General features: G+C 43.4%; 1 protein-coding gene across 2 annotated transcripts in view; it reads right to left on the bottom strand.

Annotated features, from left to right (window-relative positions):
- LOC138569372 (testis-expressed protein 2-like) overlaps nucleotides 1-23,967 on the bottom strand; it is a 436,050-nt gene extending 412,083 nt beyond the window's left edge. Inside the window, exon 1 of one of the 2 annotated variants that reach the window (XM_069647296.1) lies at nucleotides 22,961-23,967. The gene's annotated coding sequence lies outside the window, so the exon portion shown is untranslated. Of the gene's footprint in view, nucleotides 1-22,729; nucleotides 22,938-22,960 lie in introns of those variants that run through there. The other variant, XM_069647297.1, reaches the window with a different exon arrangement.
- Between the last annotated feature and the right edge of the window lie 2,406 nt (nucleotides 23,968-26,373).

Below are 26,373 nucleotides of genomic sequence, written 5' to 3'. Positions count from 1 at the left end.
TTTTAATCATCCCCAAACTATTCAGGATACATAAAATGATTGATCAGGAGTTTCTTTAAATATACTTCTTCAGTAGTTTGTTCATTTATAGGATATCACTGCATGTGTTGGTGTTCAGAATGTGTGGGGCCAGAAGTGACCAACTATACAGCACTAATCCCTGAATGAAAGAGTGAAAGATGACCCTCCTGTAGTAAGTTACATAAAACTGAGCTGAAATTGTATCATTATCACTGGTCAATATTTTGTGAGAGGACCAGCGATTTTTTTTTACTCAGGATGTTTTACTTTGGGCAAGCAAATGACACACATTATTGATAAAGCCTCTTTAGAGAAGTTACCTTGAATTCCTACTCCAGGGCTGATGAACTATTCCACCCATTGCTGACCAAAGATACATTACTTTATCCATACAATTCCCCACCCAGAGGAAATTGCACTGGCTACTGCTCCAAGCACGCTTCACCTTCAAGACAGCCTGCATCATCCACAAAGCTCTAATGTCCAAGATGCCGTTATACTTAGCTGAAAGGATCACCATCTATGGAGGTCAGTAAAATACCAGGAGTGGCAGCATCACCAGACCGGAATCCAAGAAGTGCAAACTGGAGAAGACCAGAAGACATGATGCTATTCTCCCATGCTCTGGAACAACCTTCCTGCTAACATCAGGCTGGCTCTCTCCCACTGATGATGTAGGAATGATCAGAAGACTGTGCTCTTCAAGGGACACACGAGTGGCAAATGAGGACCATAGCCCCAGCAGGATGTCCACTACCTCACCCCACTATGTTCTACTCGCCATATCATTGTACTGTTTTCCTTTATTTTTATCTAGGTTTGTACTATATGAATTAACGACATACATAAAACAAATTGGAGCTTTCATATTGTGGTACATCTCTGAGACCGCACTCTAAGTGCAGGATCAGGTTTCAAACCTGCAATGCTCTGTGTTCTCTTGCTTCCAAGTCAAACAGGTTGCACCTGAGCTATCCAACAGGCACAATACATACATGACTACATGTCCCATAATGTACCTTCCTACAAATAGATTATGGTGAAATGCAAATGAAAAAGTTAACTTTTCTCTTCTCCTTCTTCTATCTATAAGCCCACCCATACATCCATTGGCTCAGAGTGAGGCAGTGAGATCAGGGGAATCGATTGGGGTGATTATAGAAGACCCCACGCAATCAGTGAAGGCAATGGCTGTTGGCCAGCAACCTTAGAAGGAAATCGGTGTTTCCTCTTTCTGCCTGCCCACCTTGCTGCAGCAACTCTTACATGAAAGCAAACATCTTGAACAGACAATGGAAAGAGTAGCACCTTCTTCTGACATCACTTGACTGCTTGTCATCTTTTTTTTAGTACAATAGGTCTGTCTGACTTTAAAAAGACCTAAAAATCAGTATGACCAAGTTCTTAATATGAGGGTCTTTAAATAGATTCTTCAGAGAAGTGTAAGGGTTCTGAGGCAAGCGAGGGAATGCAGAACAAATTCCAATGAATTGATTAAAGAAAAGGCATGTGGGGACAAAGGTCCACCAAAGAGCAAGGACTTAAGTAAAGTGCACTATGAGTTACAGGGAGCTGGATGGTGAGAAGGAAATGTATATGTCAGAATATTGGCTGGGGTGCCCAGAGGAGCGAAGGTGCTCTTGGAGCAATGCTTACCAGATAATGATTCATTGATGATTATAAATGATCTATTGAGTACATTGTTGACATACAGAGAGGTACAATAGTGGAGTTGTAATGCTTTTTTACAAACATTAATCAGATTCATCCATGAACGAAATTTCCTAAAGAGCATAGTAACAGTGAGTTACATTTTACTGGATGTTACATTTTATATAAAAGATCAGAATTTGGAGACTACTGGTAATACTAAGCCTACTGATCATAATAATATATTTTTAGCTACAAGTTTTCACCACCCAGCTTAAAAAGGGATATACCATATAGCCAATTCATCAGATACAAAAGAATAATCTCAGAAAAGGTACAACTTTTGATGAGAAGGAAGAGTTGAACAGACAGGTCACAATTGATGAAATCAGGTTTGCCATTGGTAAATTGAATTCTGGGAAGACTCCGGGACCTGATGGCTTACCGGTTGAGTTCTATAAAATTCTGCCAGAGAGGGTGTTGGGTCTTTTGAAGGATATGTATACTGAATCCAAGGAAGCTGGACTTCTCCCGTCGTCTGCAAACCATGCTACTATTTCGGTCTTTTTAAAGAAGGGCAAGGATGGTAACTTGCCGTCAAATTATCGACCAATCAGTTTGATAAACACTGACAATAAGATTTTGGCTAAATTACTTGCTTTACGGATTGAACAACTCATGCCGAAGCTTATTCACACTGACCAATCTGGGTTTGTTAAAGGCCGTAGGACTTCCAGTAATATCAGGAATGTGTTATTGACCATGTCCCATGCACAGGATTTAGATGAAGACGTGGCGATTTTCTCCCTAGATGCTGAGAAAGCATTTGATCGAATTAACTGGCAATATTTGTTTATGGTTTTACGAAATATGAACATGGGAGAAGAATACATTGCGTGGGTGGCCCTTTTATATGCTCGCCCCACAGCCGATGTTAAAACTAATGGCTTATTGTCGGAATCTTTTGATTTCGACAGGGGCACTAGGCAAGGTTGTCCATTGTCCCCATTGTTGTTTGTCCTAGCCATTGAACCGCTGGCTATTGCATTGTGATTTGATTTGAATTTGCAAGGTGTTTCCTTTCGCGGTGTTGAACAGAAGATTTGGTTCTACGCAGATGCTCTTTCATTAGTTTTGAGGAACTTGGATTTATCTTTGCTTTCGTTGATGAACACACTTAATTGGTTTCATGAAGTGGCTGGATATAAGATTAACTGGTCTAAATCGGAGGTAATGCCGGTGACTGCATATTGTGATAAGTCTTTGGTGGTGGGGTTTGGATTTCAATGGTGTGAGAAAAAACTGAAGTACTTGGGGGTTTGGTTGACTCCGGATGTCAGTGATATGGTTGAAGAGAACATGGGTATGGTTTGTAAGGAACTGAAATTGAACGTCCAAAAGTGGTCGGTATTGCATCTATCTCTGTGGGGTAAGGTAAATGCACTAAAGATGAATGCTGCACCAAAAATTAATTATATTCTGAGTATGCTTCCCCTGAAAATTGGCCAATCTTTTTGGAAGTTGATTGATACCACTCTCCAGTCCTTTCTTTGGGATGAGAAACCGCCAAGACTGAAGCTTTGGAAACTCCAGCTTCCGGTTGAGAAGGGGGAACTAGGTGTCCCAAATTTTAAGGCATATCATTTGGCCTTCTCGTGCCAATTTTTTCTTCCTTTTTTGAAGGATTCTCCTAGTGTGTGGGAGATGGCACAGGCAAGTGTGATGGGCCCACTCACCCCAAGAGCGATATTCACGACTGTTAGCAAACATGGTAGTAGATGCCCCTTGACGGAGTTTCTTATAGACGTTTGGAAGAATATCTATGATATGTGTGGCTCGGTTGCTCTGAAATCACCTGATGCATCTCTGTGGTTGAATAAATCTATAACGGACAATGGCAAGTTGTTGTTTTGGCCGGAGTGTTTTCTTGGCGGAATTCAATGGATTAGTGTTGTTTTTAAAGATGGAAAATGGATTGACTTTGCTGAGTTAAGTGCTACTTTTACTGTTGAGAATTTTTCTATCTCGGACTTCAGGAAATTGAAGAGTTGTATTGGTGAAGTGCATTGTGACGGGGATGCGAATGTTGAACTTTTCACTACTGGCGTTCAGTCACTTGCGAGTAGGGTTTATCATCGAATTGTATCGCATTATAAGGAGAATACTGAATTACTTAATGAATGGAGCAGAAGAGTGGGTTGTGAAATCACTTCTGACCTGTGGCTTGTGATGTGTGCGAATGTGAAGATTTGTTCGATAAGTTTGACTGAACGTTCGAGACAAACTAAAATTCTCAATAGAGTTTTTTGGAGCCCGGAAAGGTTTAAAAATAGAGGTTTATCTGATTCTGGTGTTTGTTGGTGTTGCTGGAGTGAGAAAGGCAGTATGGAACATTTGCTGTGGGACTGTGTGAGGGTTCGTGGTTTTTGGCATGAGGTTTGTATTATTTGTCTCGGGGTTCTGAACCAAAATGTTGACTTGGATTTTAAGACTATGGTGCTAGGCTGCGATGATTTACTTGACGACCTTTCACTATCGGAAAAGAAATTTTTGTTCAGAGGTGCTTCTATTTGCAAAAAAATGATTTTGAGGAGCTGGAAATCGTGTGTCTCACCAAAATTGGAGGATTGGATTACAGAAATGAACTGCTTAGCGAATATTGAGAAATTTATATACAGAAAAATGGGAAAATTGAGTTTATATACGAAGGTCTGCAGAGCTTTTTTGAGTAGGTACTAGTTCATCGTTAAATTGTATATTTAATTTTTTTCTTTTTCTTTCTTTTTCTATTCCTACATGTTTATATCCTTTATGCTGTGTTATGATACTTTGTGATTTATTGTTCAGTCCTGTTCTAATTACTAAAATTAAAATAAAGAATTAGAAAAGGTAGAACTTAACTCTAAAAATCAGCAACTCAAAAATACAATTTGGCAAATAAACTATAGACACTAAACTGATGTGTTCACTAGATAAAGTGAAAGATATACCACAAGCAATGCTATTAACTAAAGAACAACAAAAATCAGCACCAGAAATGGCATACATAACAACATACTCTGAACAGAGTAAACACATATGTAAAAGTATTCCATGAAATTGGAAACTTCCTGAAATGGATGCATATTTAAGTACGTTATCACAAAATGTACTGAACTTTGCTTACAGAAAAAGTCAATCCCTCTAGATATTTTTTCATGGGTTGTTCATCACACTGAAAGGGATAGTCAACAGGAAAGTAAAGGCACAATATGAGGCCCAAAATTGTCAAAATTTAAATAATGTTGGGAAAGGAAATTGTATCCAACATCCATACACAGGTTAAAATATTTGGTTGAAACATATACCTACTTGTGACAGGAGTAATGTTATTTGAGGATTAAAGTGCCCACGTGTTATTTAACATGCAGGAATGACAATCATGAAAGCTAAGGTTCGACGGGACGAACATAACTCAAATATTGGTACAAAAAATAAGAAAATCCCCAGTATCAGTACATTTTATAGAGAATAGACATGATATTTCACAGATTAGATTTATATTGGATTGTCTTGAATTACCATTAAGAGGCGGCAACATCAAATAAATGTCTGATAGAAGCGGCAACATCAAACAAATGTTGGATAGAAAAGAACTACATTGGTTAAAAAAATGTGATTCTTTAGCCCCAGACGTATGAATTTGTAATATGATTGATCTCGTTTTAGATGAATTTTGTTATTATAGAATCTATTCTAATACTGATTATCATAAATTAGGGAGTTTGTGAGGAAGCCTATACTGTCCTACAAATAGGTATTTTTTTAACATCTATGATTTATTTAACTGTCTTTATGCAAAGATGTGTCGTCTGGAGTTATATGATGAATTATTTAATGAATAATCGCGCAGAGTATTGATTTATTTACGTTAAACACATTGCAACGTATTTGACTTTGCATATTATGTCAAACATATTCAAGAGTTATTTATTCATTGTGATGATTTTATATTTAGTGGAGGGATCAGAAAATCTGTTGGGAGATTTTGTGACCTTTAATATACCGTAATTGGTTCATATGATTATTGTGTGGACATGGTGGTTGGCATTACATTAAAATCTGATGTAAAAGGGATCCTAATGTATCTAAATGGGAATGCAGTTGAGAATGTAGTGTTTCCTTTCTATACATTTCAAAACTATACTAACTATATGACTGTATTCCAGAAAATATGTAAATTCTGCAGTAAATATTGATGTGGTTCTGAATATACAATGATACACATATTCCAGTATGGTGCTTATGCTATGCAGTGTGTTACAACACATCAGAATGCAAGTCCTTTCTTTGTCTTATTACATGTAGATGCAGTAATGAGCTTTATGCACTCTTCTGTGCTCTATTTAAAAACCTTGGTGTTCTGCACTCAGTTTTTACCAGCATAGTCAACAGGTGAAATGATATTACTGGTGCAAGAGCTCCAAATAAGGTTATAATCTAGAGTTTGTTAACTTTGTTTTTGAGATATGTGATGACTCAAGAGCAATGATTATCTTGATAAAAAAGAGAATTAACATTGTTGTAGGTTATCAAATGGAGCGGTCCATAACACAGCATTAAGGAATGTGAGGACTTGACACTTGTTATTTAAAACAACTTCTGGTGAGTAATGCATTTTGTATCATCTTTGTGTCTGTATATGTAGAGGTGTACTTATGGTGAATTGATGTATATTTATGAATGTAAATATTTTGTGTCCATAAGGTGTCTGTACCTGTCATGTGTGCCGGGTCCTGGAAACAGTGGCACCGATTTTGGTGGGGCGGCCATTGAATGTTCCACCACGTTTTTCTCCTAAGTGAGGTGGTGGTCTAGTCTTTCTCTGTTCCACGTTCGGCGTGCGGCTTGCTGGGAGGCACTTATTCCCTGTCCTCCCAGCAACCAGCGCATTGCAACGTCAGAGTTTCGCTTTTATCACACTCCTGTGTTTTGTTTCAGCACTCATCTCCAAATTTTGCACCCCGGTGCTCTTCTTCCACTCCGCACTGCTCTGCGGACGGTAGACTCTCGCTCTTTCTCTCTCCTTCGCTCTCCAGTGCTTTTTGTTTGGCTGACTTTCGCTTCTGCCTTCCCTTTTGATTTCCGTCGTCCTTACTTTTTCTTTCTTGTTTTCCTCTTACGGTTTTCCTCCGCTCCTCCTTTCCTTTCTTTCTCAACCCCCTTCCTTTCGTCTATGGTTATTGATTTAGTTCTGCCTACCGCTTCCACTTCTTTGAAGTGCTTTGTGGATATTTCCTTACCTGCCGGATTTCACGTTTTCCTGTCTGTGCGGTGAACCGGATTCTACTCAGCTTTCCACAACCTGCTCCGCAAACATTCCTGGAACCACTCCATTTACTCCAGCTCTTCCATCCATGATCCCAAGATCCCGGACCCAACGGACAGAGGTTTTTTTTTAGCCTAAGGCTTTTCCCCCTGATTTTTCACCTGTTTCGGTGGAGGTTCCTCAGGGGGCTACAGCTTACAGGTGGCAACTGTGGCTTCCTATCAAGATAGGCTTCAGACATCATCTTCAAGCCAATACGAGAGCCAGTTGGGTACAACACGGATTCCAGTTCCACAGGTGAGGAGTCGGAGGAGGGTGGTGGGTCAGAAGAAATAAAGATTTATTGTGACACTTGTGACAGTTTGCAGCGTCCACAAGCTATGGCAACTCAAGAACAGGTCCAAGAGCTCTTGGGAGCAGTACATACACTCTCGCAGGAGGTACAGACTTTCAAGAACGAAAATTAGGTTCTTCAGCAAATTTCTCAGGAAGTCCAAACTCTAAAGACAGAAAACATAGTGCTTAAACAAATGGTTACTCTTCGAGAGACCCAGCCTACACCTGAATTGCCCCTGATGCCCTTATCATCGGGTAAATTTGACGGGACCTCCAAGAAGGTGAGAGAATTCCTGGACGCATGTAAAGTTTACTTTACTTTCAGACTCACTCTTTATGCCACAAACCAAGCCGAAGTGGGGTTTCTCATTTCCAATATGACAGGCAACGCCTTGACATGGGAAACTCCCCTGGTTATTGGAGAAAATCATATTCTACAAGATTATGAAGGTTTTCAGACTCTCATCAGCCAAACATTCGAAAGACCAGAAACAACATTTTCCGCTTGTGAAGATTTGTTAGACGCTCATCGAGGTTCTATGGATGTGTTGTCATATATCTCTGTGTTTAAGACCTTGGCATCACAGGCGGGTTGGCCTGAACAGGCCCAATATGCAATCTTCAGGCGAGGTCTTAAAGGAGAAATCAAAGATGAGTTGGCAAGAAAACCTAGACCTTCCTCCTTTGCCTAATTGTTGTCTTCAGTTCTTCAAATTGAACACTGCATCATGGAAAGAAGAAGCAAACACAGAAGGCTCAGAGGCAGACCTTCCTTCGGACCTATGCCCTACGCCCCGACACCCTCCTTACCTGTGCACCATGAAGAACCTATGCAGATAAGAATGGCTAGAGGACCACTTACAGCTGAAGAGAGAAGACGCCACAGAGAAAAGGGCTTATGTGCTTATTGTGCTTGAGAGATTCACTCTATTCAAAACTGTGAGGAGCTATCGTTTTGCAGGTCGGGAAACGACAAACCTCGGAGCTAAAAGGGACAAGTATCTGAGGGGCTACATCTACCTCCAGTCCCTATGTTTCGTTATCTGTCTCTCCTCCTGCTCAGACAGAAACAGAAGATTCTCGCCTACTGGTGATAACTGTACAAGTGCAGGGCAAGCTAGAATGGATAGAAGCATTGGCGTTACTGGACTGTGGAGCCGCTGGGAACTTTGTTGATATACATTGGGCCACTCAGATGGGCATCCCAAGGGTTGAATAACTTGAAGACCAGAAGGTAGAAGGAGTTGATGGTTCCCCTTTATCTTCAGGACCCATTACACATATGACCGACGCTCTACAGCTTAAAATGTTTCAACATACCGAGTTCATCTCATTTGACATTATCTGTGCAGCTCATTTTCCCATCATTCTGGGCTTTACGTGGCTCCATAAACATAACCCACACATTGACTGGTCTCGGAATCAGTTGGCTTTCTTTTCTGGGTATTGCAAAGAACATTGTTTGTCTCAGCCCAATATAGCCAAGGTACAGGCCACTAACACACCCCAGAGTGACACTGTAGGAATACATTCCTTACCCTTGGAATACTCCCAATTCGAACAAGTATTCTCCGATCAGGCATCTCTGGAACTTCCTCCTCATAGGCCTGAAGACTGCGCTATAGACATCATTCCGGATGCCTTAGTACCCTTCGGACGCATGCTCTCCCTATCTCAAACAGAAAAGAAGGCACTCAGATCATATTTAGACAACAACCTACAAAATGGTTTTATCCAACCTTCCAAGTCCCCCGCTGGGGCTTCCTTGTTTTTTATACCCAAACAGGACTGAGCAGAACTAAGACCATGTATCAACTTCCATGGCCTTAATCGGGTTACGGTTCAAGATAGGTACCCAATGCCACTTATCACTGATATATTGGAGGCTGTACAGGGAGCCAAGAGATTCACCAAACTGGATCTTCGTAGTGCTTATCATTTACTATGAATACGCCAGGGAGACGAATGGAAGACGGCTTTCCGCACCCCATTTGGCTTATATGAATATCGAGTGATGCCTTTTGGCCTGGTTAATGCACCGGCCGTCTTCCAGAGGTTCATGGACCGAGTATTTTCCAATCTGATGTTTATTACAATGATCATATATCTGGACGATATTTTGATATTCTACAAGGACCCATTTCAGCATGCTCAACATGTTTTGGAAGTTCTCAAACGTCTCCAGTCAAACCATCTATTAGCTAAACTGGAAAAATGCTTATTTGGGGTCACTTCTGTACAGTACCTAGGGTTTGTTCTTTCCGAAGAAGGAATCGCCATGGACAAGAGGAAGATCGCTGCTATTCTTGACTGGAATTTGCCTAGGTCCGTTAAAAAAATCCAAAGGTTCTTGGGATTAGCAAATGTTTATCGCAGATTCATCCCCAATTTCTCAGAAAAGGTGCTACCCATTACCTCTCTCTTAAAAAAGACCTCAGGTCCATTCAAATGGACAGAAGAAGCAGAAAGAAGTTTTCAGCATTTTAAGACATTATTTTGCTCTGCGCCTATTCTCAAACAACCGGATCAAACTAAGCCTTTTATCATAGAGACTGACGCATCAGCAGCAGCCATTGAAGCTGTACAACTCCAGAAGGAGAATGGGGTTCAACACCCGATTGCCTTCCTCTCCAAGACTCTTAATTCCATTCAAAGAAATTATTCAGTTTTGGAAAAAGAGCTGCTTGCCATGAAGCAAGCATGCAAAGAGTGGCGACACTTACTTCAGGGAAGTATTCAACCCTTTACAATACGCACTGACCATCACAATCTCAAGGTGTTGGAGACAATGGAGTGTATCAGTTCTCGCCAGGCAAGATGGGCTCATTTTATTGCGCAATATGATTTCCATATTACCTACTACCCTGGTAGTTTGAATGAGTTGGCTGACGCCCTATACAGAAAAGAAGCCTCAGGAAATTCTCCTGAATTTGTTCCAGAACGCATGTTCCCTAAGAAGCTAGTTGTTGCTTCAGTAGAGACCTTCCTACAGCAGATAAAACAAGCCACCGCTCAAGAACGCAAAGATCAACGGTCCTTGCCTGATGGTATTAAGGAAGAAGACGGATTCTGGTTTAAGGGTGGTCTTCTTTACATCCCTGGGGGTAACCTTCGAAAGAAGGTGTTACACTGGTGTCCTGATCACCCAGCGTCTGGTCATCGAGGAGTGGCGGGAACATTGGATCTCATCCAGCGTTCATACTATAGGCCCAACTTCAGAAAGGAAGTGTCCGCTTATGACAAAGAATGTGCTATATGTTCCAATAGTAAGTATCAATCTAGCAAACCCATTGGGCATTTGGAACAAGCTCTCCCCCCCTCGACTCGTCCATGGGGTACTATCACAACAGATTTCATAGTGGAATTGCCACCTTCACATTCTTGCACCTGTATCATGGTCACTATAGGCACGTACACCAAGATGGCACACTTTTCTCCCTTACCCAAGATTCCATCAGCGGAAGAGATGGCCAGAGTCTTCCTCTGGGATATTTTCCGGCTCCATGGCTTACCGGATAAGATCATTTCAGATAGAGGAATGCAATACACCTCTCAGTTTTGGAAGGCTGTTTGTCAACAACTAGGTATTGAAAGAGCCCCCTCGTTGGAATTTCATCCCCAGTCCAACGAGCAGACTGAGAGGGTTAATGCCACCTTGGAGCAGTATCTTCGCTGCTACTGCAACCAGCAACAAGATAACTGGATGCAGTTACTCCCTACAGTCGAATTTGCTTATAACAACGCTAAACACTCCGCCATTAACATGTCCCCATTCTATTGTACCTATGGAGTGCATCCAAGGAACATCAACCCGGTGGCAAGAAGACCAACGAATTTGCCTGCTATAGAGGCCATTATCGACAGAATCAAAGAAGCGCATCTAGCAGCCAGTGCAAGCCTGGTGACTACCTCTCAAACGTACAAAAGACAGGCAAACACACATCGCCAGAAAGGACCTGATTGGACCATAGGTTCCAAAGTTTGGCTCTCAACCAAATTTCTACCTAGATGGGCTCGCCCATCTAAACTGTCACCTTGTTTCTTGGGGCCTTTCCATATAATCTCTACAATTAATCCGGTGGCCTATAAACTTAGGTTATTGCATAATCTTAGACTAATACACCCTGTCTTTCATTCCTCTTTACTCAAACCTTTTCTTTCTCATTCACATGGGCGCTTCACACCCAATTACAACCACTTCCAAGCGGACGCTAAGGAGGAGTATGAGGTGTCTCACATCTATGACTCCAGATATCACAAAGGTAGACTGGAATACCTAATTGGTTGGAAAGGGTATCCCAGATCTGAAGATTCGTGGGAACCCTCATCCCATGTACATGCTCCTGCTTTGCTAGCCAGGTTTCATAGGTATCATCCGGGGAAGACTGGGGGAGTTGGCATAAAACGGGGGCGTACTGTCATGCGTGCCGGGTCCTGGAAACAGTGGCACTGATTTCGGTGGGGCGGCCATTGAATGTTCCACCACGTTTTTCTCCTAAGTGAGGTGGCGGCTTAGTCTTTCTCTGTTCCACATTTGGCATGCGGCTTGCTGGGAGGCACTTATTCCCTGTCCTCCCAGCAACCCGTGCGTTGCAACATCGGAGTTTCGCTTTATCGCACTCCTGTGTTTTGTTTTAGCGCTCATCTCCAAATTTTGCACCCCGGTGCTCTACTTCCGCTCCGCACTGCTCTGCGGATGGTAGACTCTCTCTTTCTCTCTCCAGTGCTTTTTTTCCGGCTGACTTTCGCTTCTGCCTTCCCGTTTCATTTCCGTCCTACTTACTTTCTCTTTCTTGTTTTCATCTTCCGGTTTTCCTCCGCTCCTCCTTTCCTTTCTTTCTCAACCCCCTTCCTTTCGTCTACGCTTATTGATTTAGTTCTGCCTACCGCTTCTACTTCTTTGACATGCTTTGTCGATATTGTGCTTTTTCCTTGCCTGCTGGATCCCATGTTTTCCTGTCCGTGCGGTGAACTGGATTCTACTCAGCTTTCCACAACCTGCTCCGCAAACGTTCCTGTAACCACTCCATTTACTCCAGCTCCCAAGATCCCGGACCCAACGGACAGAGGTTTTTTTTTAGCCTAAGGCTTTTTCCCCTCATTTTTCACCGGTTTCGGTGGAGGGGCCACAGGGGGCTACAGCTTACAGGTGGCACTGTGGCTTCCTATGGAGATAGGCTTCAGACATCATCTTCACGCCAATACCGAGAGCCAGTTGGGTACAACACGGACTCCAGTTCCACAGGTGACGAGTAGGAGGAGGGTAGTGGGTCAGAAGAAACAGAGGTTTACTGTGACAGTTGTGACAGTACCAGTGAGGGAATATGATTACATCTCATCAGGTTAGTAGAGGAGGATTTTTCATATCATATTTATTTGTCGATTTAACTTAAATTAAGTTATTTAAAAAATGTGTTATTGGTTGTAGGATTAATTTACAGGGCTGCTCCCCTGCAGGGATGTCATTTAGGGGTTGCCAAGGGTCGCACTTGCGACCCCTGAGGGCTCCCTTGCTATCCCTGTGTGCGATCCCTGGGGTCTCCCTTGCTACCTCTGTGGTCTCCCTTGCTACCCCTAAAAAATATATATACATATATTTTTGTTTTTACAAATTGAAACTCCTGTGCTGTGGCCAATGCCATGTGCCTCTTTCTTTCTAGATTGGCTGGTGTTCTTGTTCATGCTTCTTAAGGGGGTTCACAAGTGTAACACTTTGAGTAGTGACCCTAAATAAGAAAGAATAGGAATGACAAATAATGTTTCTTTCTGGAATTCTAAACAATAATTAAAGGTTTTTTTTCAGGCACACTTCAAGGGGTGCGTCACTGATTTAGTTTGCTCTTAAACACCTCTAATTCACAATGCAGACAAAATCCTCCAAAAAGCATTTAGAGTAGAATAAGCATCCATTTCGGACTATGTATTTTGCTTTTCGCAAGTTGCAGTTATAGCATGTTTTTTTCTGCCGATACATATGGTGATTCATTCTTGTATGAAATGAATATCACGTTATAGTGATTTTTTTTTATTGTAATATTTAGTTTTTACAAACTTTTATCACGTTATAGTGATATTGTAACCATGTTTTTCATAGTGTACTTAGAAACAATGCTATGCATGCAACTTCCTGTTTTATCAAGGGGTAAACAGTTGTTTTCTATTGCTTCCTGTGACGTCACTTTGGGGTGGGGTCAAATGACATCACTTACTGTGATGTCATCATAGGTCAAGGGTCATGTGATGCCACTTCCGCTACCCCTGGAATTTTAGTGAAATGACATCCCTATTCCCCTGACAAAGAATATACGAACATTTGAAGCGTATTAAGCAAGATAGTAATGGTCTGATATTTTAGAAGAAGCAGAGTCATTCAGAAGAATATTTTAACCACTGTCATTTCGAAATTTAAAAAATGAAGAATTGATATCAGAAAAATGTTATATGTATAATCATGTAGCTACGATAAACAAAACACGTTTTTCGGTCGTATATATGTATGAATGTATTATTAAATGCGTCTGTAGGCAATTAAACATGGTGAAGGAATGGAAATATAAATGTGTTGTCTTTTTGACTAACATTGGTATTGAAGAAATGCATAACTGTCAATAAATAATTCAGACGGTCTCAGGAAAGAGTATTTTACTCAATTAGAGTGCAGGATGACAACAACAGAGCACTTGTTGTTAATTGTTCTCTATTAGATAGATGGTAGAACCAGAGGCAAACTGAGAGGCTAAAAACTGCTTTACCATCAAAGGGTGTCACATGCATTGTTTGAGGGACCGCTGGGAAGCCCATAGGAAGGCAGCAGGTGTTCCATCAGCAAAGAAGCATCCGTGGGTGAACGGTAGCAGCAATCGATCAGCACTTGTGGACAGGATGTATAGTTAGAGAGGATAGGCAGAGGCGTAGCCAGGATTGTCTAACTAATTTAGATGGGCCTGCTGCAGTGACACTAACATCTGTAAATGCCCACTCAGCGCAGCTGAGTGGGCATTTACAGATTTTGTGTGTGACTTGCCTGCTCAGGTCCTACGTACCCTGTCTATGCCTCTGAGGATAGGTACGCAGACAACAACAGCATCGCCCTAGGTGGTCACCCGAATAACACAGGGGAGTAGTTTGAAAACGAGCCCAAATATATCCCATGAGGCAGACAGTGAGAGGAGCGTTTCTATTCTACAAATGGGAAGCCCTAAGGAAGAACTTGTTTAAAAAAAAAAGAAAAAGCAAATTGTATGTCTTTCTGAAGGTCAAGCAGACTTTGTGGGTCCCTGTGAGATGTTTGGGAGGAATTGCATATTCCTGCAGTCAATACCAATAAGTGCTTTCCTCTTGTTGTGGTTTTCCTGTAACTGCGGGTTCACACCGTTGCACTGAATGAAGATGTTGAATAGGAGTGAATACCATACTTTTGTTCATTAAGGAATTGGTGTGTGGCCACTTGGAGTCTACTTCAATGATCAAGAACGCATTTATAACGTGTCCAATACTGGATTCGATCCTGTGTTACTCTGCATTGTCTTGCGCCCTAGACAAACGTGGATGAACCTGCCCCTGAGCTCCCGGCCCAGTTTACATTCATATAACAACATTACACATATAAACTGCTTCTAGGCACCGATGGGATACCTTACACTCCTACTAAGAAGCACCGCCCAGTGAACACTTATTGAACAAGCATATCATTCTGGGAATTCCATGTAGGATATGGTGCTGGCATCGTCAACCAGAGGAAGTTTCATAACAGCCACTAAAAATATTCACTTTGTGGAATCACCTGATTTTGGGGTACACCGCCAGATTTCCCACACTGAAACCCACCTAGGGCTGGTCGTTCGGGTTTAAAACTATGTCTCGTAAATGCGACCTTGGTTCCAAAAAGCTGCCAGTTATGACTTTTCTTTGTCTACCTGGTGTTTTTGTATCATCCTAATGTTTGGAGTGAAGTTATGCAATATTTTCCTAGTGAGACAATTGCAAAATCCGCTACCCCTCCCCCAATACAGTGCATTGCAATGATCAAGGCCTCAGTTAATCAAGAGCCTGACAGCTAAGTGTGGTACTTTGGAAGGATCTGGTGTATGATTTGCCTTAATGTCCTCATAAAGCCATGCCACAATGAGGGAGCCTAGTGCAACACGTGTGAAGGAGGCCGGGTTCACAGCCAAATGTCAGTCGGTCATTTGGAACATTTACTGATTTTGACGCCGCTGGAAGCCATACCTAACCTCTACCTGAACGGGTGCCCCCTCAACAGGTGCCTGACACTACAAAAACGTGCGCTGTCACCAACAGGATTTGTTGGTTTATTCCAAAGCCTGGGTCCCAACACAGACATTATTTTCTCCTGTTGTCTGGCAGAGAGAAAAGTCTGTGATTCTCCACAGAGAAGAGGTATGCTTTAACTTAAAAATAAACAGTCTCAGAATGAAATAAATGGTTGTAAAAAGTAGGGGAACTGTTTACAGTTTTTAAAAAAATTAAAAGGAGCTGAGCTCGGTTCCTGATAGTTCCCCCTCATTTCTACTTCTGACAACAGGGATATCAAAGCTCCATCCTTGGGAGTCAAATCCACACTATGTTTCAGGATATTCACACAAACCTCTTGGGCCTCATTACGACCCAGGCGGTAAGTTACCGCCTGGGCTGTGACTTTACCACCATGGCGTAAACTATGTTTACGCCATGGTGGTTGGCGGACTTAACGCCCCATTCCGACCTTGGCAGGGCGGTAAGTCCCCAATCCCCATTTACCCTTCCCCATTCCCATTTTTGCCCCATAGGGCATAATGGGAGTGGGGAAGGCGTTAATTACGCCACCGTAAATTACGGTGGCGTAATTAACTCCATGGTCCCTTAGCGCCATGGATTTTAATACCTGCTAAAAGCAGGTGTTAAAAGCACCATGGCGCTAGGGGACCTCGTAATCAGGCGGTAAGGGTCGGCGCTGTTAACGCTGCCGTAAACCCCTTACCGCCTGGGTCGTAATGAGGCCCCTTATCTACTTTGATCGGTTCCAGGTGTTAATATCCCTGCAAAAATATTGCCATACAAAAATATCGCCAATTTTATGCAATTAAGGTATGGAACCTGCGGGGGACACCCCCACAAACCTCACATTAATTTTAAAGGTGCAGGGGACATCCCTGCCGCCCCCGCTCCCAAAAACCCCCAACATTATCACCCCAAAAATATCACCTATGGCCGTTCCTGACTACCATATATATGGTGATATTTTTGGTGGGGATAATATGTAGTGATACCCTTTGATCTAAGTGGGGTTATTTACAAAGGAAGCAGTAATCTTACAAACCTGGTGTTGCTGGGGCTATCAAAGACCAGACTTGGTGACCCCTGATCTACTGTGTCCAATGCCTCAAACAGATCAGGTAAGATCACGTGATGCTTTGGTGGTTGTGAAATGTTTTCTGGATTCTAACTTTGGCCAGTGGAGTTTTTTGATGATGGGTCATTCGTGCGTCAGGGACCTCATCTCACCAAAATGCCATGGGTAGCAGAAGTGACATCACGTGACTCTTGAGTCCCTGTTGACATCAGATGAAGTGATCTCATTTGACCCTGCACCCAAGTGACATCACCAGAAGTGATGGCAAATTACCTTTCAATTTTTCAGATGGTTCTGGCACCTGTGTTTCCAGGCGCTCTTATTTCAGCCAGGTATAAGAACCAAGGCACAGAGGGAGGCATGATCTGTCCATGATTACACCTTTGGGGAATGTCTTTTTCCATATTCAATGTGGGGTCTATATGTAAAATATACATAATGCAATCTCTAACGCAGGCTACAGCTAGTGTATGAAACATCTATGGATCAATGGACACAGAAGTACGCGTTATCTGTGGCGTTGCTGTGTTAAACAAGCCAAAACAGCACTGACCTGGGGAGGCGTGCGCTGCTGTTTAACCTGGAGAAAAATGCTGCACGAGCAAGGCCTGAAAATGAAATCATTGACCAGGATTCAGTATCACCAAAATTCCTTGGTTATAAATGTATCTTTGAGTCAGCTACCACTCTGGTAGAAGAAACCTATTAGACTGGTCTGCGTGCACACAGGGGAGTGCACCCGATAATCATATCTTTTCTGGGGTATACTACCTGGGAAGGTTTCTTTCAATAATCCCAAGACCCCCCATAGCTTTTATCTAAGCGTAACACTGGGTGCCAGAGGACTTAAAAGAAAAACACAATTTAATGTAGTATCATTGCTCGACACATAAATCCATGGCACCACTCAGTTATTTTAAATTGAGAACACCCACAAATTGCTTCTCACCCAGGGACTCACTGCACAGTACCCCTTTGTCAGACCCAGTGATGCCCAATGGCGTAGCACAAGATTTGGCAGCTCCTCTGCGCGCCATGCTGTGCCCCCCTCCCCAAGTCCTTAACAAAGAACAGGGCACGTCACACCCCGGACCGACCTGGACCACCAGGTGTGCGCAATGTCCATGATGATTATGCCACTGCAGGGGCATGCAATACTGCAAATCAAATAAATAAATATGTTTTTTAATCAAAGCTTAAATGTTTAAAGTAAAATAGAAAGAAGGGGGTGGTGCCTGGTCAACAAATTTACCAGCAACCTGTGGTGGTTGGTGAGTTGTTTTTTTGGCAGGGTGTAAATATTTACTGCAAGTATGTGATTGCGACGGAGCATAGCGAGGGAGCCCAAACTAACCACAATGGGTTTGGCGGAATCAGCTGGATTCTTCTCCCTCGCCTGATAAAATGTTTTGAATAATGGGTTAAAATGGTGCATTACACAGCACACTTTCTCCGAAAATGTGGATAAAAGTCCACCAATTTGGGGAAAAAGGCCAACAATCGGTTTTGTTGGGTGTAGGGTAAATCATGAAAAAAGTACAATAGATGCAAATCACCAAAAGGGCACAGGGCATTTCCAAATGCATTATCATGCTGGTCTGTGTGATGTAGGCCAGTATAAAAACATTTTCATGCTGGCTGTGCCCATACATTTCCATGCGGGCTCGACCAACATATGCTAATATTCCCATATAAGACCAAACTCATGTTCGTTTTAAGATGTTTTTTATAGTATCATTACTGGCACTGGACACAAAACTGGCTCTGCCAATATATGCCAGTACTCCTATGTAAGATTATACTCCTGTTGGTTTAGCCATTAAAAGTGACATGTCACAATATGAAAATCTGTCCAAACTGGTTCCAATGTAAGGCAGTCTAGACCCATAAGAACACATATCATGCTTGATGCATCATAGATGCTCAGTTAATAAAATGTCATGCTACAGTAAAAAATATACAGGCCGCTACACCAAAACATCAGTCTAGCGAGGTAACACTAGTTATCATTCTTGCTATTAAAAAAATGCTGAGTAATACATGTCATGCCACAGTAAGCAATGGCTAGATTGATTGCACCAAAATGCCAGTCTAGCCAGGTAATGGCACACATGAGCTTGGCTCTGCCTGAAATACCAGTAAAACATGCAAAGTCAATTAAAGGATGTGGCAAAAAATCCTCCAGCGATCCTCAGTCTTCCAGGGACTTACACACACAAATGCATCCCCTTTCACCCATCAGTCACTCACCCATACATCCCCTCTTGCATTCACCACACAGGCACACACCAAACCCCACCCAGAACATTCCAACACACAGTACCACATTCATACATATTCACCCACCAGTCACTCATTCATACCTTCTCTAACATCCACGTATTGCATTCTCTACAAAGTGACACACACCCACCCACGAGAACATTCAAAAACACATATCATATCACTTCTCATTCACCCACCAGTCACTCACACCTTCTCTTACATCCACTCATTGCTTTCTCTGCACAGGCACCCACCCAGAACATTCAAAAACACACATCACATCACATCACTTCTCATTCACCCACCAGTCACTCACCACTCACCTTCTCTTACATCCACTCATTGCATTCTCTACACAGGCACACACACACCCAGAACATTCAAAAACACACATTACATCACTTCTCATTCACCCACCAGTCACTCACACCTTCTCTTACATCCACTCATTGCATTCTCTACACAGGCACACACCCACCCAGGACATTCAAAAACACACATCACATCACTTCTCATTCACCCACCAGTCACTCACACCTTCTCTTACATCCACTCATTGCTTTCTCTGCACAGGCACCCACCCAGAACATTCAAAAACACACATCACATCACTTCTCATTCACCCACCAGTCACTCACCACTCACCTTCTCTTACATCCACTCATTGCATTCTCTACACAGGCACACACACACCGAGAACATTCAAAAACACACATTACATCACTTCTCATTCACCCACCAGTCACTCACACCTTCTCTTACATCCACTCATTGCATTCTCTACACAGGCACACACCCACCCAGGACATTCAAAAACACATAGCACATCACATTAAAAAAAACTAGAAAGGTAAATTGTAAATTGAGTGAGAAGTACAGTCCAACTAACGGGCCAAACTTGAACCCCTGGAGGAGTCGCGTTTCGGAGGCAGTGTGGTTGATTACAATATACGATAACACTGCAGACCTCTATTTACAGAATTAGGTTTATTTTGTTCAGCATTGAAGTTGTTTAATTTTGGTTTGCAATGTTCTATAAAATTCTGTTACATATATTTTTCTGACTTAATAAAGTTTTCTCAGTAAAACTAAAAAATGTAATATTTATGCATATTAGTCTGTTGGTCTGTGTGTTTCTTCTGGTATCTATATACATTGGTTTGATTAAGTCAATATTTAAATGATTGGTTGATACAGTTTGGTTTAGAATCATTAACCGTTTAAGTACCAACATGTGGCAGCAGTCTCTCTTTTTTGTTTAGCTAATTACCATCGTATCGTGTCAAGAACAATGGCAGCCAGTCAGAATCCTGTCACTCATCCTGCAAAGGCAGAACACTCCTCCCAGTCCACCATTGTAATGGGAATCCCGACACCAGGGGTGCAGGCCTGAATTATTAATATTTATAAGACTGGACTTTGTGCTGACTTAGGCGCACTGGAATTCTGCAGCACGGTCAGGCAAGGGTTACTGAGTCTCATTATGAGTACGGCGGTGCAGTGTAAAGTGTCAGTAAGGTGGTGGTAGGTAGTGGTAAAGTGGCTGTGATTCCAAAATGGGAACGAACACTGCCGTGCTTCGACTCATAAATCCATGTTAAATCCATGGGACTGAGTGGCGATAATGGTGAACAAATTTGGCAGTAAATCTAACCACAAATTTGTCACCAAACTCTTAATGAGGCCCATTGTGTCTCAGATCCCCTTGTGTCAAAGGGGCACATAGGACTTCAGACAATGTCAGGCCAGGTGCCCTTTTCTGACTGACACACTCTGTGATCTTGTGGAACTGAATTAAACTCAAAGTGGTTCGTTTTTTGGACTTATATTTTGACATAATCAAGATCATTTTATGTGACACGTTACATTTATACAGAGGTGGAGTAACACCTCTCGCTCCTTTGGTAAGTCATATGTAGTTATATATGACCTGTGGTTGCGGGGCCACCTAGGCCCGCACACCCCTGCCTATCCATAGGAACGGAAGAGCCAATCGCTGCAGGTGTTAGTGTATGCCTAGGGGCATGTTACACCGGAAGGCCTAAATGTAATATCTGGCCCACACTGAAGTGCCCTCGCCATTTCTGTGAAGTAGCCCCTCACTGTACTCAAATGCTCGACAACACTTGGAATAAGCATTTACATGGGCGACAAGGAGGCGAGGACTGAGGGCATGGGAAGCCCGTAACTTCTAAAAATGTGTACATGTATCTTAATTCTATTTCCTGCATTTCATAGCCCAGGAAAACCCTAAGAAACAAATATGATGTTGCCAAGCAACATTGGTAGCAGAAGGTGGACTGCGCTGACTCTTTAAAAATGGCTACTACTGACATGTATAACACTAAATGTGCGCAGGGGCTGGGACTTAAATCACGTGGCCACTTCATACCTGGGATAGCTACAAATAACAGGTTTTTGCAGCTACTTTGATTGGACAGCTGCCCTTTGAGGCATGTTCTACCGTTCAGTTAACGTTTCTCTCACACTCCATATGGGGGGTCATTATGAGTTGGATGGTAAGGGACTACCGGCACCGGTAAGGAGACCGGTGCTGGTACTCCCTTACCACCCAATTACAAGGTCCCTTAGCGGAACCATAAGGAATGTGTGGTCTAACCACACGTCCCTTACGGGTCCCGCTAAGGGACCAGGGCGCTAATAACGGGCTTGCCATTCACGAGCCCGTTATTAGCGCCCTCCCCATTCCCATTGAGCCCTGTGGGGGCTCAAATGGGAATGGGGAATGGTTTGTTCAATGGGGACTTATCGGTCCCTCCAGGGTTGGAATGCACCAGTAAGTCCCCGTGAACAAGACTGGTGCCGGACCCGGTATTGGAGGCAGCCATGGCGCAAATAGCACCATGGCTACCTCCTACCTCGTAAAGAGGCCCATTGTCAGTCTCTTTAAAGAGTCCAAGGGCTGAATGGTTATTCACTGGTGTAAGTGCTGCCCCACACGCATACGCAGCCCGGTACACGCGGGCAGGCAGTGTAACAACCATGCAGCGCAGTGGAGGACTTCAGCTTCCAGTGCTATTAACCCTGAACCTTTTATGAATACCATAGACACACCCTACATTCTCCACAGCGCCTAAAAGCTGCTGCGTTCATAGGAAGCATTTAACAATGAAAGTGTATTTCTTGCACCTTTACTCAGCGACAAGAAACACTTGCACCTGTTAGTAATTAGCAATGGACAGCATTTACTTCTGTTACTGTATTTTTAGGGTAAATGCAATCTTTCTAGTACATTGTCGATGCCTGGCTTCAATAAATGGCGCCGGTCCGACCAGCGCACCCTAAAAAGAAGTGTTACACTAATGTTTCACCGAATTGTTACAGAAGTGATACAACATCCTGGGATGTGCTTCTTGCATATCACCTGCCCCTAAAACGATCCATACTTGTGAATGAATGGGACCCCATAGTCCTTGGCTATCCCTGCCAGCGGATGGTCCCACTTGGAAATGTTCAATATTAAAGGGGGTTTATTGGCGCAAGGCAGGAATTATCTTTGAAATGCCCGCAGGGTCTTAGCCCTGCTCCAGAAGCCTAGCATCTTACATGCGGGCATTTGCACCGCTAGGAGATGCTCAGCGTGCTTTGAGTTTTAAATATAGCTCTTGCTGCCATGGCATTTCAGTTTCACGGCACTGTATATGTGGCACGCTCACTGGCAATTATTGCATTGCTCTAAAAAGCCGAAGTAAACCAGGAGGGATAACACATATGGCCTCTGGCGGTTTGTGATCGGATTTCTGCTGCAGGCGCATTATCCCACTAATCTAGTTTACCTTATTTTCGGGTCACGGCAGGTCAATGGATTTCATTCTCATGCTCTCTGGGCGCCTCTAGATGTGTTGATTTTATTTTAGATCAGGTCTAGATGCCTATCTTCTTACATGCTCTGTGCATCCCCCGGAAATGGATGGCAGAGAGCAAGCATCGGCGTGTCCGGCCCAGGGCTACAGCTCTGGCGCTGCAGCCCGCGCGCTGGGCTCCGAATAGTCTGAAGCGTCACATACCTGACAGGAAAGCCGCGGAGATGGAGGCAGCCGCCGCCGGTGTCCTGGGTCACTGCCCTCGGTTCCTGGAGAGGAGTGCGTTGTCGGACACGCGTGGGAGGGCTCGGGACGGCGGCGTCGGTCCAGGTGGAGGCACCCCAGGCCACTGGGGTGTGCGGGTCACCGCGTCTGCCGGTCCCGGCGCGGCCCCCAGCGCAGGTTCATTCGCCGGCAACGCGGAAGCGCGAAATCCCGCAGCAGCCAGAGCCCGCCACTGCGGACACTAGTACCCCAGGAGCACGGAGGGCGGCCAAACTTCACAAGTTCGCGTCTTCCTCAGAGGCCAGCGCGCAATATCTGCTTCCCCTGAGGACGCACACGCGCTATAGTGAGGCTACAGCGCCGTGCATACCCGCACACTGATGTCAAATGCGCCTTCCACGAGAATACATGATCTTAGCATAACCAGGAGCAAGATACATGTCGTGTGATTTCGAACTCAGACGTCAGCCTCGCTGGCTTTTTTGGTTTTGTTGCAGTGGTTCGTCTTGAAAATAGAGAGGACTATTTTGTCGCCGCGTCTCCACACAGAGGGGTTTCTCCTCAGCGCCGCGTCAGGTCAGCTTCTCCCCTGATTCAGCAAACGCCAGCCCGCTGCTGCCCGAGCTCTGCCTCCATCCCGACTGCTACAGCTGCAGCAGCTGCGGCTCTGCTGGTGTCCTGCGGGCAATGTCCCCCACCCCCATCCTAGACAGCCTCGGTGCGCTCAGCCGGCAACGCCAGAGCCCTGATTTAAGGTTTCCACAAGGCAAGGCCGTCAGGGGGCGGAGAGGAATGTCTTTCCCTGGATGGGCACACAGGCTGACGGTGGGAGCGGGGTCACGGGAGGTCCTGCTGCGCAGCTCAGCTATGTCCAAATCAGGCAACCCATCGTGCGTGCGGCATCACTCTCACCTGCCTATATGGCGATGTAAATATCTGGCTGCACTTGCAGCGTTTCCGAATTGTATGCGCCTGCCACTGTTAGTAATACAACGGCCAAATGTAACAGAAGTGTAGATCAGATGGATAAAAGGAGGAGTAAGATATTCATCCGGGCTGATGCTGTGACCAGATGGTTGCAGGTGGATAGATGGAGCCAGGACTGATTATTATTCCACTTACTTCGCTAACTGACTGCAGCACAATAATATAAACAAATATCCTTTCAGTGAGGTAACTGAAAAAATGTTCATGATTTATCTGGGATCATTGCAGAATAAGAAGCTTAAAATGGGGGGTCACTTGAATCTATGGAAAATCTCCCTCCGGGCCTGTGCCACAATGCCACCATTGCCAATACTGACATCTTGCATGCTCCTTTCCTGACACGGAAGTTAATCTTATTGAATAAAAACAGGGCTAAACCTCTGAGTGAGTCTATTGTTAGCACACATATATATATGATAAAAATTCTCCCATCTTACAATTTGACCATCTGACTATTTATTTTCATTGCTTAAGGGGCTTGGGTTTAGTCACCCTAAGTTTCCTAGGGTCATCCAGACGTGGACCCCTTGCTCACTGTGCCCAGAGAGGCACAGCTCCACCTCACTGATGAAGCCCAACCAAGCCGAAACACGTGTATGGGGTTGCTGTTGGTTCTCTTGTTCAAGAAGGAATTGTTATAGCATTTTAGTGCTCGACTGCCCATGTGACCGGGACAAAGACTGATATGCAAATGGTCATTTCCCTTCTGTGAAAGGTACAGTGAGTTAAAATGTGGCTTCAGACTCTGGAGTGGGCACCTTCCCAAAGAACAGGTCATTTAGCAGTGTTCGTTCTCACAGAGGGGTGCCTATGACTTTTTTAAAAACTTTTAGTAAATAGGTATCAGTATCAAACGGTTCCAACTATCAGGTAGTTAGCCTGTTTTAATGATTTCAGTAAAAATGAGCAGCATCAGTACAAGCCCAGTTCTTGGGATCTTTCTTGAACAGATTATTGGGTCACCTATCAGGACCAGTGACTCTAGATGGCTGTAATCTTGTTATTACCATATCAATATTATGCACATATTGATTTAATATCCTCATAGTTATTTCTAATTTCAGGTAGTTGCCCTTGATTATACAAATTCATAATATAAACTTCCCATTTATCATTTTGGACGGTATTCATTTCTCACTTAGCCAACCGTGAGGTGTCATGTTCATGATAAATATGCCAAAATATGTGATAATCATTCTCCTTGAGGAACCTTAAATAGTCTGCTATTGATGCTACAGATCACGTATGCAATCTAATCTAATCGTTATACTTTGTTGTGAGGATATATCACTGTAGCATTTTTTCATCCATCTTATCTTTCCTCTTTTTTACCACAACAGAATCAAACATTTTATTCTGTGTGATACCCTTTATCATATTTTTTTTTATTTTGTGACATTACGAAGTGGTCATACTGTATCGTCTCTGTATGATAACATTGTTTTAGCTCAGTGAATTCAGGTAGATCATTATTAACTAATAACATCAAAATAATATAATTACATTTCTGCAAAATGCTCTCTGTCAACCTTAATCTATTTCCAGCATTATTACTGAGGTAGGCACCTTCCAATTGCTCATGTCTACTAGATGTAACATTATTGTTAAGACTATAAACTACAGTTTGAATAAGCAGCTGTTTACCAAAGGTTTCAACTCGCTCACCTTGGCAAGTCGAAGAATCCAATATGGAAGAGGCAAATGCGGCTGTGAAGGTTCCCCTGAGGCAATCCTGGGCCCCCTGACCTAGAAATAGAAATACCAGGGGAGAGGACAGGACCGCCAGGGAAACCCTCTAATGGGAAGAAAACCCTGGATGAGTCTGGAGTCTCGAGGTTCAGGCGGGTGTGGAAGTGAAGATGTTCCTGAGGTGTGGTAGAAAACTGATGTCCTCTGGGAGGCTTCCTCTGGATGCACGAAAGGAAAACAAGAAGAGGATTAGAATGGAAATGAGAGTTGGATGTTTAGTAAAGGGCGGAAGGAGGATCCTCTCACCGTTAATAGAGTCTAGAAAGGTTTAGTCTTGACGAGATGGGTACTCGAAAGGTTTGCAGGTAAGCAACAGGAACTCTATAAGAACAGACAGGTAAGTACTTTGATTGAAACAAAGAACGGGGGGTTCAAAGGAAACAGGGCTTACCCTCACGGGTTTCTGGGAGGAAATGAAAGCCGAAGAGACTTCTCTCGAATCGGCTGAATAATGTTGGATAAGCTGGACTGGTCTGCACTCACAAGGAACGGGGGCTGAGTAGAGTAACTGTAGAAAATGACTGAGAGACAAAGAATCAGAAGAGTAAGAAAAGATTAGCATGAAATTTTCTGCAAGTAGGCAAGAAAAGCGATGGCGAACTCACGGAGCGTCAGTAGCAGAAGCGACGCGAAGATCCGTAGGCTTCGAGTCCGGA

The sequence above is a fragment of the Ambystoma mexicanum genome, chromosome 2q (genome assembly GCF_040938575.1).
Source record: "Ambystoma mexicanum isolate Mex_15411 chromosome 2q, UKY_AmexF1_1, whole genome shotgun sequence".
Lineage (NCBI taxonomy): Eukaryota > Metazoa > Chordata > Amphibia > Caudata > Ambystomatidae > Ambystoma > Ambystoma mexicanum.
The sequence above is the reverse complement of the archived record's forward strand: the minus strand, read 5'-3'. Positions and strand labels throughout refer to the sequence as shown.